At 46.6% G+C, this 13,441-nt stretch overlaps 1 protein-coding gene across 5 annotated transcripts in view; it reads left to right on the forward strand.

Moving 5' to 3' along the window:
• The window catches only part of LOC121282799 (tumor protein p53-inducible protein 11-like), a 122,144-nt gene that overhangs the window by 20,247 nt on the left and 88,456 nt on the right, over nt 1-13,441 (forward strand). Inside the window, exon 1 of one of the 5 annotated variants that reach the window (XM_041196613.1) lies at nt 6,231-6,338. The exons of the other annotated variants lie outside the window; for them this stretch is intronic. The gene's annotated coding sequence lies outside the window, so the exon portion shown is untranslated. Of the gene's footprint in view, nt 1-6,230; nt 6,339-13,441 lie in introns of those variants that run through there. 5 annotated transcript variants of the gene reach the window in all.

Consider the following 13,441-nt stretch of genomic DNA (forward strand, 5'->3'; position numbering starts at 1 on the left):
GTTGTAAAAATCCATCTGGTTCACTAACGTCCATTAGGAAATCCCTGCCTTATCTTTATATGACTCCAGAACTACAGCAATGTGGTTGACTCTTAATTGCTCTTGTTCAGAGGGCATTTAGGGATGAGCAATAAATGCTGGCCTAGCCAGCAACGCCAAGATCCCTTGAATGAATAATATTAAAAAAACTTTTCAGCTGTGGTGTTCCCATGTGTCTGCTGCCTTTCAGGTGGTAGCAGTTGTGGGTTTGGAAGGTGCTGTCAAAGGAGCCTTGGTGAGTTGCTACAGTGCATCTTGTAGATGGTACACATTATTGCTACTGTGCAGTGGTGGTGAACAGAGTGAATGTTGAAGGTGGTGGATGGGGTGCCAGTCAAGCAGCTGCTTTGTCCTGCACGGTGTCAAGCTTGAGTGTTGTTGGAGCTGCATTCATCCAGGCAAGTGGGGAGTATTCCATCACACTCCTGACTTGTGCCTTGTAGATGGTGGACAGGCTTTGGGGTGTCAGGAGGTGAGTTACTCTCCACAGAATTCCAGCCTCTGACCTGCTCTTGTAGTCACAGTATTTATATGGCTAGTCCAGTTCAGTTTCAGGTCAATGGTAACCTCCAGGATATTGATAGTGGGGGATTCAGTGATGGTAATTCCATTGAATATTAAGGAGAAATGATTGGGTTCTCTCTTGTTGGAGATGGTCATTGCCTGGCACTAGTGTGATGCATATATTACTTGCCACTTATCAGCCCAAGCCTGAATGTTGTCCAAGTCTTGCTGCATATTGGTATAGACAGTATCAATATCTGAGAAATTGCGAATGTTGCTGAACATTGTGCAATCATCAGCAAACATCCCCACTTCTGACCTTATGAGGAAGGTAATTGATGAAGCAGCTGAAGATGGTTGGGATGAGGACACTACCCTGAGGAACTCTGGCAGTGATGTCCTGGAGCTGAGATGACTGACCTCCAACAACCACAGCCATCTTCCTTTGTGCTAGGTATGATTTCTACCAGTGGCGAGCTATCCCCTTGAGTCACATTGATTCCAGTTTTGCTAGGGCATCTTGATGCCACAATGCTGCCTTGATATCAAGGGCAGTCACTCTCGTTTCACCTCTGGTGTTCAGCTCTTTTGTCCATGTTTGAACCAAGGCTGTAATGAGGTCAGGAGCTGAGTGGCCCTGGCGGAACCCAAACTGGGCGTCGGTGAGCAGGTTATTGCTGAGTATGTGCTGCTTGATAGCACTAAAACTGTGCCCTCTACTTCTAGATTCCCCCGTGAAGGGAAACATCCTCTCAGCATCTACTTTGTCAAGCCCCTTCAGAATACTAAACATTTATTTCATTGAGACCACCTCTCATTTTTCTAAACTCGAAAGTATAAAGGGTTTGTTCCACTCAAACTTTCATCATAAGACAAACCTTTATGTCAGGAACCAATCTTTTGAACCTTTGCTGCACCACCCTCAAAACAAGTACATCCTTCCTTAAATAAAGTGACCAAAACTGGGCACAGATGTCCGGCTGTGCTCTCATCAAAACTCTGTACAAACATCCTAAGGCATTCCACTTTACAGATATCAAACAAAAATTAACACTGAGCCAAAGACGGAGACATTAGGTAAAGTGGTTAAAAAGCTTAGCCCAATTGGCTGGCCTCCTATCTTCCACCTTCCATTAACTTGAACACCTCCAAAACTCTGCTACGTGCACCAAGCCACGCTCAGCCATCACCTCTGTCCTCACTGACTCACATTGGCTCCCAGCCTGCAATCACTCAACTTTAAAATTCTCATCTTTGTTTTCAAATCCCTCCATGACCTCACTCCTCCCCACTTGTCTGGAATCTCCTCCAACTCCACGACCCTCCGAGGGATCTGTGCTCATCTAATTCTGGCCTCTTGGGCATCCTGGATTTTTCTTTGCCTCACCATTTGTGGTTGTGCCTTAAGTTACCTGGTCCTCAACTAAACTTCTCTCTCTCTCAGCTCCTTTAAGGTGCTCCTTAGATCCCACTTCTTTGACCAAGCATTTAATCACCTGAGCTGATATCTCCTAATGCAGCTCAGTGTCATATTTTGTTTAATAACACTCCTATGAGGCACCTTAGGATGTTTTATCATGTTAAGGATGTGGTATAACTGCAAGTACTTATCTTGAGAGAGAGACAGAAGTGGGGAGGTTTTTCACCCGTATCAGTACGTAAATATTGAATAAACCCAGTAACAGCCTGGTGAGTTCACCATGCAGAACGCTGTAGCTGGCAAAGTCCTGAGTGTTGCAGCAAAGTAAAACTTCTGGTCAGGTTTCTGGAAATCATTCCCTGTTCCTATGTTGATCAATTCCATACATACATAACTGGCTGAACCTGCTGGGACTTATTCATCCATTTTCAAGTCCTTCGCAATCTTTACTGTGTCTCTGGTCTAGAGCAAAGTGCTCTTACTTTCTCTCAATGCTGCATGAGCCTCTGTGTCGGCGGCTTGCCAATGTTGAGGTGACAGTGATGTCAGTTTGTTGACAGGTTGTCGATGCTGATGTCAGTTTGTTGGTGGTTTGGCCAAGGTGATGGCGGTTTAACGATGTTTTGGCCATGGTGATGTTGGTTCGTTGACGGTTTGTCAATGGTGATGATGGTTTGGCCATGGTTTGGCCATGGTGATGGCGGTTTGTTGACAGTTTGGCCATGGTGATGGTGGTTTGGCCATGCTGATGCGGTTTGTTGACAGTTTGTCGATGGTGATGGCAGTTTGTTGATGGTTTGGATATGGTGATGGCGATTTGTTGACAGTTTGTTGACGGTGATGGAGGTTTGTTGACGGTTTGTCGATGGTAATGGTGGTTTGCTGAATGTTTGGCCATGGTGATGTTGGTTTGTTGACTGTTTGGCCATGGTGATGTTGGTTTGTTGACAGTTTGGCCATGGTGATGTTGGTTTGTTGACGGTTTGGCCATGGTCATGGCGGCTTGTTGACGGTTTGGCCATGGTGATGGAGGCTTGTTGATGGTTTGGCCATGGTGATGTTGGTTTGTCGACGGCTTGGCCGTGGTGATGGCGGTTTGTCGATGGTGATGGTGGTTTGTTGACATTTTGGCCATGGTGATGGTGGTTTGTTGACAGTTTGGCCATGGTGATGGCGGCTTGTTGACGGTTTGGCCATGGTGATGGCGGCTTGTTGACGGTTTGGCCATGGTGATGGTGGCTTGTTGACGGTTTGGCCATGGTGATGGCGCCTTGTTGACGGTTTGGCCATGGTGATGTTGGTTTGTCGACGGCTTGGCCGTGGGGATGGCGGTTTGTCGATGGTGATGGTGGTTTGTTGACAGCTTGGCCATGGTGATGGTGGTTTGTTGACAGTTTGGCCATGGTGATGGTGGTTTGTTGACAGTTTGGCCATGGTGATGGCGGCTTGTTGACAGTTTGGCCATGTTGATGTTGGTTTGTTGATGGTTTGGCCATGGTCATGGCGGCTTGTTGACAGTTTGGCCATGGTGATGGTAGCTTGTCGATGGTTTGGCCATGGTGATGTTGGTTTGTCGACAGCTTGGCCATGGTGATGGCGGTTTGTCGATGATGATGGTGGTTTGTTGACAGTTTGGCCATGGTGATGGTGGTTTGTTGACAGTTTGGCCATGGTGATGGTGGTTTGTTGACAGTTTGGCCATGGTGATGGCGGCTTGTTGACGGTTTGGCCATGGTGATGGCGGCTTGTTGACAGTTTGGCCATGGTGATGGCGGCTTGTTGACGGTTTGGCCATGGTGATGTTGGTTTGTCGACGGCTTGGCCGTGGGGATGGCGGTTTGTCGATGGTGATGGTGGTTTGTTGACAGTTTGGCCATGGTGATGGTGGTTTGTTGACAGTTTGGCCATGGTGATGGTGGTTTGTTGACAGTTTGGCCATGGTGATGGCTGTTTGTTGACAGTTTGGCCATGGTGATGGCCGTTTGTTGACAGTTTGGCCATGGTGATGGCGGTTTGTTGACAGTTTGGCCATGGTGATGGCGGCTTGTTGACAGTTTGGCCATGTTGATGTTGTTTTGTTGACGGTTTGGCCATGGTCATGGCGGCTTGTTGACGGTTTGGCCATGGTGATGGTAGCTTGTCGATGGTTTGGCCATGGTGATGTTGGTTTGTCGACGGCTTGGCCGTGGTGATGGCGGTTTGTTGATGGTGATGGTGGTTTGTTGACGGTTTGGCCATGGTGATGGTGGTTTGTTGATAGTTTGGCCACGGTGATGGAGGCTTGTTGACGGTTTGGCTATGATGATGGCGGCTTGTTGACGGTTTGGCCATGGTAATGGCGGCTTGTTGACGGTTTAGCCATGGTGATGTTGGTTTGTCGACGGCTTGGCCATGGGGATGGCGGTTTGTCGATGGTGATGGTGGTTTGTTGACAGTTTGTCGATGGTGATGGTGGTTTGTTGACAGTTTGGCCATGGTGATGGTGGTTTGTTGATGGTTTGGCCATGGTGATGGTGGCTTGTTGACGGTTTGGCCATGGTGATGGCGGCTTGTTGACGGTTTGGCCATGGTGATGGCGCCTTGTCGACGGTTTGGCCATGGTGATGGCGGCTTGTCGACGGTTTGGCCATGGTGATGGCGGCTTGCTGACGGTTTGGCCATGGTGATGGCGGCTTGTTGATGGTTTGGCCATGGTGATGTTGGTTTGTCGACGGCTTGGCCGTGGGGATGGCGGTTTGTCGATGGTGATGGTGGTTTGTTGACAGTTTGTCGATGGTGATGGTGGTTTGTTGACAGTTTGGCCATGGTGATGGTGGTTTGTTGACAGTTTGGCCATGGTGATGGTGGTTTGTTGACAGTTTGGCCATGGTGATGGTGGTTTGTTGACAGTTTGGCCATGGTGATGGTGGTTTGTTGACAGTTTGGCCATGGTGATGGCGGCTTGTTGACGGTTTGGCCATGGTGATGGCGGCTTGTTGACGGTTTGGCCATGGTGATGGCGCCTTGTTGACGGTTTGGCCATGGTGATGGCGGCTTGTTGATGGTTTGGCCATGGTGATGGCGGCTTGTTGATGATTTGGCCATGGTGATGTTGGTTTGTCGACGGCTTGGCCGTGGGGATGGCGGTTTGTCGATGGTGATGGTGGTTTGTTGACAGTTTGGCCATGGTGATGTTGGTTTGTTGACAGTTTGCCCATGGTGATGGCGGTTTGTTAACAGTTTGGCCATGGTGATGGCGGCTTGTTGACGGTTTGGCCATGGTGATGGCGGCTTGTTGATGGTTTGGCCATGGTGATGGCAGCTTGTCGACGGTTTGGCCACGGTGATGTTGGTTTGTTGACGGCTTGGCCGTTGTGATGGCGGTTTGTCGATGGTGATGGCGGTTTGTTGACAGTTTGGCCATGGTGATGTTGGTTTGTTGACGGTTAGGCCATGGTACTGGCGGTTTGTTGATGGTTTGGCCATGGTGATGGCGGTTTGTTGATGGTTTGTCGGTAGTGATGGCAGTTTTTTGATTATTTGTCAGTGGTAATGGCGGTTTGTTGATGGTTTGTTGGTGGTGATGGTGGTTTGTTGACAATTTGTCAGTGGTGATGGTGGTTTGTTGATGGTTTAGCTATGGTAATGGTTTGATGGCGGTTTGTTGATGGTGATGGCAGTTTGCTGATGTTGAGGTGACAATCATGTTGGTTTGTTGACAATTTGTCAATCGTGATGGCGGTTTGTTGATGGTTTGTTGATGGAAATGGCAGCTTGCCATCGGTTTGCTGAAGTTGAGATTTGATGGCGTCCTGATGTTGCTGATTGCTCCTTCCCCCTGTTGGTGGGTGGGGATGGGGGGTGGGTGGTTGCTGCAGTTGGTGCTGACTCTGGAATCTATATGAGGGGAACTATCTTTATTCTGAGTTCAAAGGGAAGCTGAGCTTGTAGTCTTTGATGTTCTGTTTAGACAGACTGGAGTTCAGTCTCATCAATCACTATGACACTTAATCAGATCCATAGACATCTCCACGACTTCTCCAAGTGATTCGCCGGAGGGAAATTTCCTGCCCTGAAGGGCATTCTGAAGCAGATGGGTTTTTCTAACAATCCAATAGTTACCTGATTCTTAATGAGATGCATTAATTTATTGAATTTTAATTCCCCAGGCTGTCGTGGTGGGATTTGAACTTGTGTCTCTGGAGTATTAGTTCAAGCCTCTGGATTACAAGTCCGGCAACATTACCACAATACACTGTTCCCTTATCGTTGGACTTTGATTGCTTACTGCATCCGGCTTACACTGGGCTTGCGGCCAAACTTCCCCACCAAACACCCGGATTCACATCTTACTGGAAATGGTCCAGTTAGTGAACAGTCCCAGCCTGCTGGCCAGGTCAGTCTGGGCTTGTTAGGAATGGAGAGCATTACTTCATTGGGCAGCCCCTGATGCAATTAATATGGAGAACTGGGTAAGCGAAGGGAGGGGGCGCGGGTGGGGGTGTGGGAGGATGACAGCGACCTGGATGTGTACTGAGCACAGCAACATGGAAGTGCTCAGTTTGAACATGTTGTTGTACCCAGTACACTGAATGCTGAAATGCCTGTTTGCCTTACATTTAGTAACTGTGGTCTCTCTTAAACTACAGGCTGTGTGCAGTTATATTCAGTTTGAAGTATCAAAGCTATACTTCTATGTGCATGTTCCTGTGTCTGCCTACTCCAAGTATTAAGTTGTATTAAAAAGCTGTTTGAAAGGGGCATGTTTCAGGATCAATAGATGCACTCCAAGCAAACAGGAATAGTGACCCTGCTAAGGAGCATGTGAGGTAGCTAAGAAATGTGATGGTGGAAGGTGGAGAACCCTGAATCCCAAATGAGACTGATTGGAAAGTGGAAAGTGACCAGCAGGCAGGTGTGAACATAAATCAGAGACTCCCAGGAACTTTATACTAGGATTAGAGAGTCACTTGATGTTGAAGGAGACAAGCCCACAATGAGGCGTGTGAGAATGCATGTAGAGTTAATCACTTGAGGCACTGTTCAAGGCATAGTGGTATTGTCACTCTTACCTGTCCCCTTTGTATCAGGCATGTGCGTGTGCATGCGTGCATGTGTGTGTGTGTGTATACATGCGTGCGTGAGTGAGTGAGTCAATTAAGCTGGGCAGAGATTCATAGGAGCCAGGTTGTCTGGGGATTTTGAAACATGAAAAGGATAGAGGTCTTAGGTTTGAGATACAGGTAAATAGGTTAGATCTCACAATTGCATTTTTAGATAAGTTGAGAGTTTGTTTCAATATTATGGGAGAGTCAGAGGTGCCAGGAGTTCCATCGGTAAACAAGAAGTGGGGTATTGTATTTTATTGACCCGAAAACAAATGGAGACATGAAAGATTTTATATTTGAGTTTCAAAGAGGTGTGAGAACAATAGAACCTGAAATGAAAGGGGAAGAAAGGCATTTTAGCTCTGAGGTATAGCTGGGGATAGCTATTGAGGTAGCAGCTGGAGCTGAGTTGGGAGCTGTTAGCTCTGGGCTGGGAGGAGATGCTGTTTGAACCAGCCATCCAGTCAAGCCAGAAAAGTCTTGGGCTGCAACAAGCAGTTTTATTCTGAAGTTTGGATTCCACAACAGATTGGTAGAAAGTTGATAGGTCATGTGGTATGCCTCTATTAAAGCTACAGCAGTTTGCATTGGGTAATATTACTGGATTTCTTATAGTTAAACATCTATAAAGGAATGTTGCCTGGAAGGCATTTACTTGTGGGTTTGACCAAGTGGGGAGTCTTTTTTGGGGGGAACATTTGTAAGGCTAGTGATTGTAATCTTGTGTGCTTAAATTTTCTTTTATCTTGTTAATGAAACTTTTACTTTTAATTCTTAAAATCCCGAAAGTGTTACTGGACCTCTTACTGCTGAAATCAGTACATTGTCTCCTTGATTTCAAAATACAAACAAAAAAGGGGATGACCCGTAAGCCAAGGTCCCCTCTAGGATTTGAGTCGCGCAGCGATTAACATTTGCTGTGGTCATGAGAGTTTGGATTTTTGCTAACAAGGTGGGAAGCTCAAGTCAGGAAATTTTCCAACTCAGCAGACCTTTTCTCATATAAATGACGCGTGCATTATTTTACTCACGGGGGTTGGGGCAGTGATGGGATTGAATCAGGCCTGCCGATCCCAGAAGCAGATCAGATGTGACCATGGGGTGGGTGAGCAAGCGCTGAGGTAGGCTGGTTAGAAGGCCTGCCTTGGTTACCTGAGACTTTGCCACAGTTATATTAAAGGTTCTTATGGTCTACAGCACTTGCCTCTCATACCCCCTCACCCTTCCATGCCCTCCATATCACTTCCTTGCCTTCCAAGCCCCCTCTTCTGATATGCACTATGTAGAGAACCAATGAACCAAATAATAACAATGCAAGTCTTAAAATTCTGATGAAAGAAAAAGTTAGAAACCCGCTTTGAAAAATATCTGCTGTTCTTACAACCCTATAAAAGTGTTAACCAAACAGAGCCATTATAGTATCAATAACGGAAGCTCTACCTTACTTCACACCTCATAATCTTGCCCAAATAAGCATTCAGACATTGCAAAAAACAGATTAAAGAAAGAGTAATTTATTATAAACAAAAACAGAATTACCTGGAAAAACTCAGCAGGTCTGGCAGCATCGGCGGAGAAGAAAAGAGTTGATGTTTCGAGTCCTCATGACCCTTCGACAGAACTTGAGTGAATCCAAGAAAGGGGTGAAATGACAGTTATTACCTTTTGAAGATTTCAATCAATCAAAGCAACACTCCATTTCTACCTGTCTAAATAGAGTCCTGCTAAACTAACCCATTAGTAAGTCTTATTGCTCAGTCAAGAATTCATAATGAGGCCTTCTGGGAACTGTACAAATCAGTTAGTCTGGGGTATGGTGCACTAGTATAGGCATTCCCCTCATAATACACTGTGATTTGGAGAATAAGCTGAAGCCACACTGAGTAGGACAAACTGCTGGAAGAGGGAGGAGTAGGAGCAGAGGGAGAAGGGATTTTAGCAGGAGACCATATCAACTCATTGTGTTGAGGGAGCAACCTGAAGCTCTGCAAATAACAATGTCAGACATCTCCACTTCAATAAAGACATCTCACTGAAAGCTACCCCCTGCTGTAAGCCATGACTGCAACCTCAGCAGGATGAGGACAACGTTCAGTAGACTGTGGCCTTGAACTTTAACGCCTCTAGCTCCTTTCAGCCTAGAGCTGGAGATATGTGCACCATCTCTCTGTTTGTGCAAGGGAGGTCACTGGTGCTCTCTGTTCAAAGACTAGTTTTCATTCTCTCTACCCAAGCTGGGATGAGCAGGCTGAATAAACATGTGGCTTTACTAGAATTGCAGGTTTCCCTATGATGCAAGGTGCCACTGACTGCATATATGTCACTTTTCAGGCATTGAATGTCAGCAGTGCCTTGTATTGGACCTGATAGGGATTCCAGTCACTATGTAGTTACTGCAGGACTGTACTCAGCACATCATACAGGTCAGTTCTCAGTATCCTGGCAGCAGTCACAATAGCTTCATTCTGCACCAGCCTGCTGTGCCCGCAGCTGCATTTGAACCATCACAAAGGCTGGCTCCTGGGTGAGGAAGGCTTTCTGCTGACCACTGCTGATGACTCTAGTGTGTAGCCCAGGCACACGTGTGCTACAGGCCTACAGTGAAAGCCATGCTGCTACATGAAATTTGATAGATCAGATCATTGGAGTGTTGAAACAATGCTGCTGCTAGCTGGATAGCTCTGGAGGAACTCTACAGCACTCAGTATTTCAGACATTGTTGGCATCTATACGGTAATCAGCTGAGGAGCAGGAGTATGAATAGCAGGAGGAGGAGCAGCAGCACAAGGAGGAAGAAGTAACCTAGACACACCCTTACTGTCTGGGCTGCCCATGAGGAACTCATCCAAGTGCGATACCAGTAACCACAACCCCAATCCCCCATTCACCAACAGGTCCTACACCTTACCCTTCTCCCTCTGTACCTGACCACCACCATGTCCAAATGGCGTCAGTGGAAGAGTAAAAGTCACCAAGATTATAAATAAAATCATGCCATATTGCCTACAAAAGTCAACTAATTAGTCCTGTGCATTTCCTGAGTGTCTGCATTCTGGGTGCCCTTGCCTCTTCTCGAGTTCTTGCCCAGTGGCTGCAATATGGCTGGTGGAAGGCTGCAGTGGTGAAGGCCTTGCAGGATGCCCTTGAGCAGCTCTGGGCCTAGAAGGCCCAGCTTTGGACTGCATCATCTCAGCATTGCAAGCCCTTTGGCTCACTAATCCCCAGTCATGATGGCAGCAATCCGAACTTTAATAACCGCAAGCTGAGCTTGCATAACTTCATTCTGAGGTTTCCCTGCAGCACTCAAGACGTTTGGCTGCTGTTTGAGCTGTGTTGGAAGCAGAGACGTTGTTGCATCATGGTTGTGTCCACAAGTGTGTCGATGGAGTTAGCCTCCACTTGAATGTTGGAAAGGATGGGCTCCAAGTTCTGTGCAGAGCCCTGTGCCAAGTTGCTGCTGGTCTCCTCCATGTTCCTTAACATGAGCAGCAGGCTTTCTGGCAGGCTTCCCAAAGCCAGCATTTTGTTGTGCATTACCAAGAGTGTTCTTTTTTAGGTTACACTGTTGAATTCCTCACCTGAGTTCTCTGATGCGTAATTCGTGTGTGATTTCATTCTCCAGCGAGCTGGTACCTGTGCTATCCTTGCACCCTAACCTGGCTGCAGCCCAGTCGTATCCGCTATTTCACCCTGGTGTAACTTCTGCTCCTAATCTATCCTTTAGATTATATGCTGGCCTGGATTTTCACAGAGTTGTGGAGGCTCCGCACCTTATCAGAAATGGCACCAGGACCCTGAATCCAGAAGTCATATCCCTATTTCCGAGACATCCTATTTTTGCTGGTTGGGAATGGGTGGTGAGACATGACTCTCACATTAGAGAAACCCAAACCCAGCAGGGCCATGTAGACTCAGTGCTGAGTTCAGACAGACCCAATTCTCGCTGGAGCAAGGGTCTTATCCTGCAGTGTGAGACTTAGAATTTTTAGAGTAGACATAAATGCTCGTGAAAGCTGGATAATTGTCAGGCTACAAAGTTAATTAAACCCCTTGCCCTTTAAGTAAAAAAAGCCTGCTTATGTCTCTGAGTTGAAAAGGATTGGTGCTTGCAGTTTTAATAGCTGTTTGTTGACATAATCCTAAATGCTATCATTATAGCATTACTACCACTTGAGTGCTTCCGCAACCTATCAATAGTACAATTGGGGGTGGGGCTGTAAATTCATGGTTTGAATACCAGCCCCAAGAGATTATTAAGGGATTAGCAGTCTTTGATGTGCAGTTATAAATATAAATGTTTTTTTATAAGGGATTAGGTGCTTGAGGGATTTAAATGTATTCAATAGTCTCTTATCAATGAGTGTATTCTTATGTAGTGAAGTCTGTAATAGATACTTAGAATTTTATTTTATTTCATCTCAGCATGGCTCCTGATGTCTGCTCTTGGTGGATACTGGGTGAGTTGGCATGGAAGGTGTAAGGGCCAAGGGTGGTGGGTGGGGGAATGAGTTGGCATGGGTTTGCACGAAGTGGCATGGTGCTACAAGGGGTCATGGGGATGAGTGGAAGAGCATGATTTGGCAAAGAGGGTGTGAAGGGCCATTGGGATTGGGTGGAAGGTGTTAACGCCTTGTCAATTACACTGTTAAGGTTAAGAGAAAAAGCCAATGGGTATTGATTGTCTTTGAGCACATATAAATAGGTGATAGCTAGGACACTGCGTGTATAGGAGGAGAGCTGTCAGACTGAACAAGTCAATAAACTCAATAAAGAAAAGCCCTGTGTCTTGGTTTTGGTTTCACCAACTGGCTTGGATCCTATTAATAGAAGGGTATAAGCTGTCTTGGATAGGGTGGATGGTGAAGGGGTGTGAGGGCTGAGGGTTAGAGGATCTAATATTGAACAGCACAGTTGGGATGAAGCCCCAGAGAGCAACCTGCCTGACTCAGCACTCAGCAGCCTCTGTGACTGCCTCGGAACTGTTTCCAGGGATGGTGCATCCAGATCCAGAACACCCCCGAAATGAAGGTCCTACAATTCGGGACATTTTTTCTCAAGGTAGGTGTGGCGAACCAGAAAATTTCCCGACTCTCTGCACCCACTTCAGAAGCAAAACTCCAGGCCAGAGTGTCAGTATTTGAGTTGCTCTCACACAGCCAACATGCAGTAATTGAGCTGGTGGCTGCGCGTGTGGAATCATACGACCGTGTTCTGTTTTCATCATCGCTCTCTCCCAAGTGTTCCCTCACTGCCTGGCCAGGTTAGACCTCTTGGGATCTCAAAGCTAAAGGTTACAAGGGTAAGGTGGTGATATGGAGAGGTGGGTGGGGGTCGTGGGGGCAGGGGTGAATGTAAGTGGCACATGTTTACACCATCTGCAGCATGCAAATCAGAAAAGAGCTTGAGAAGAGGGGGATGTGAGATGGAGGATTATGTATGAAGACATTGTCATTGTTGATTTCAGTCCTGCCCCTGGCCATTGCCTCAGCAATGGCTGACTGAATAATTGCCAGCACCACCTCATGCAAGCATGCCTCTCCACCTCTGGTTAGCTCCTGCTGCTTCTGTTTATCAGGATATGGCATTTGGAGATACTTTCACTGAGTTTAACTACTCAAGCGAGGATATTGAACATCTTACAGCACTGCATCCAGGTCCTTGGGCCTTGACTCCAGCTACGGATCTCCACGGCTATCTCTCCCACTGCTTTCTCACACTGTGTCTCCAGGGTCTCCTGACTCCCTGCAAATATAGGACATCTCTTCTCCTTTCCACATCCACCACCAAATGAAGTGTTTGAATACGTTGGAGCCTACTCTCTCCCATATTGTGTCGTTCCTCACTCTGAAGTAGGTAAGATTCTCTTCAACCATGGCTCCCAGCACCTGTTCCAGCCACAATGCACTGGACTTATTAAAGTAGGATAGGCTAGCTTTAAGCAGACAAGTGATGCTAGCCACGCACAATATTGGCTGCTTACTGATGTGTGCAGCCAACGAACAGCGCAGTTAGTGCTGGCTGCATGCAGAAATCATTTAAATGATAATTAAGTATCTCCATCTCCACGCCTGTTTTCAGGACCAATCAATTTAAATCCCAGAGTCTCCAGCTCACAGAGTTTAATCTGAAGTAAAGCCTTCTTTGTCTTTGTTAGGTGGTCTGTTTCCATGCATTTTAACTCACTATAAATCAGAGACTATTAAAGGTTCTGCAAAGGGATCAATTGAAGAGAAGTGAAGTCTTTCTTGGGTTTTAAGCCCTCTTTTAGATTAATCTTGGCTGCCTTCCAATTGGATGGTTAGCTCAGTTTATGTCATATTTGTCCATTTCAAAGTGCTGCCAATCTAGACATTTTAATTTGCCCCTCGGAACAGTTCCGTCTCAGCATTGA

The sequence above is a fragment of the Carcharodon carcharias genome, chromosome 10 (genome assembly GCF_017639515.1).
Source record: "Carcharodon carcharias isolate sCarCar2 chromosome 10, sCarCar2.pri, whole genome shotgun sequence".
Classification (NCBI taxonomy): domain Eukaryota; kingdom Metazoa; phylum Chordata; class Chondrichthyes; order Lamniformes; family Lamnidae; genus Carcharodon; species Carcharodon carcharias.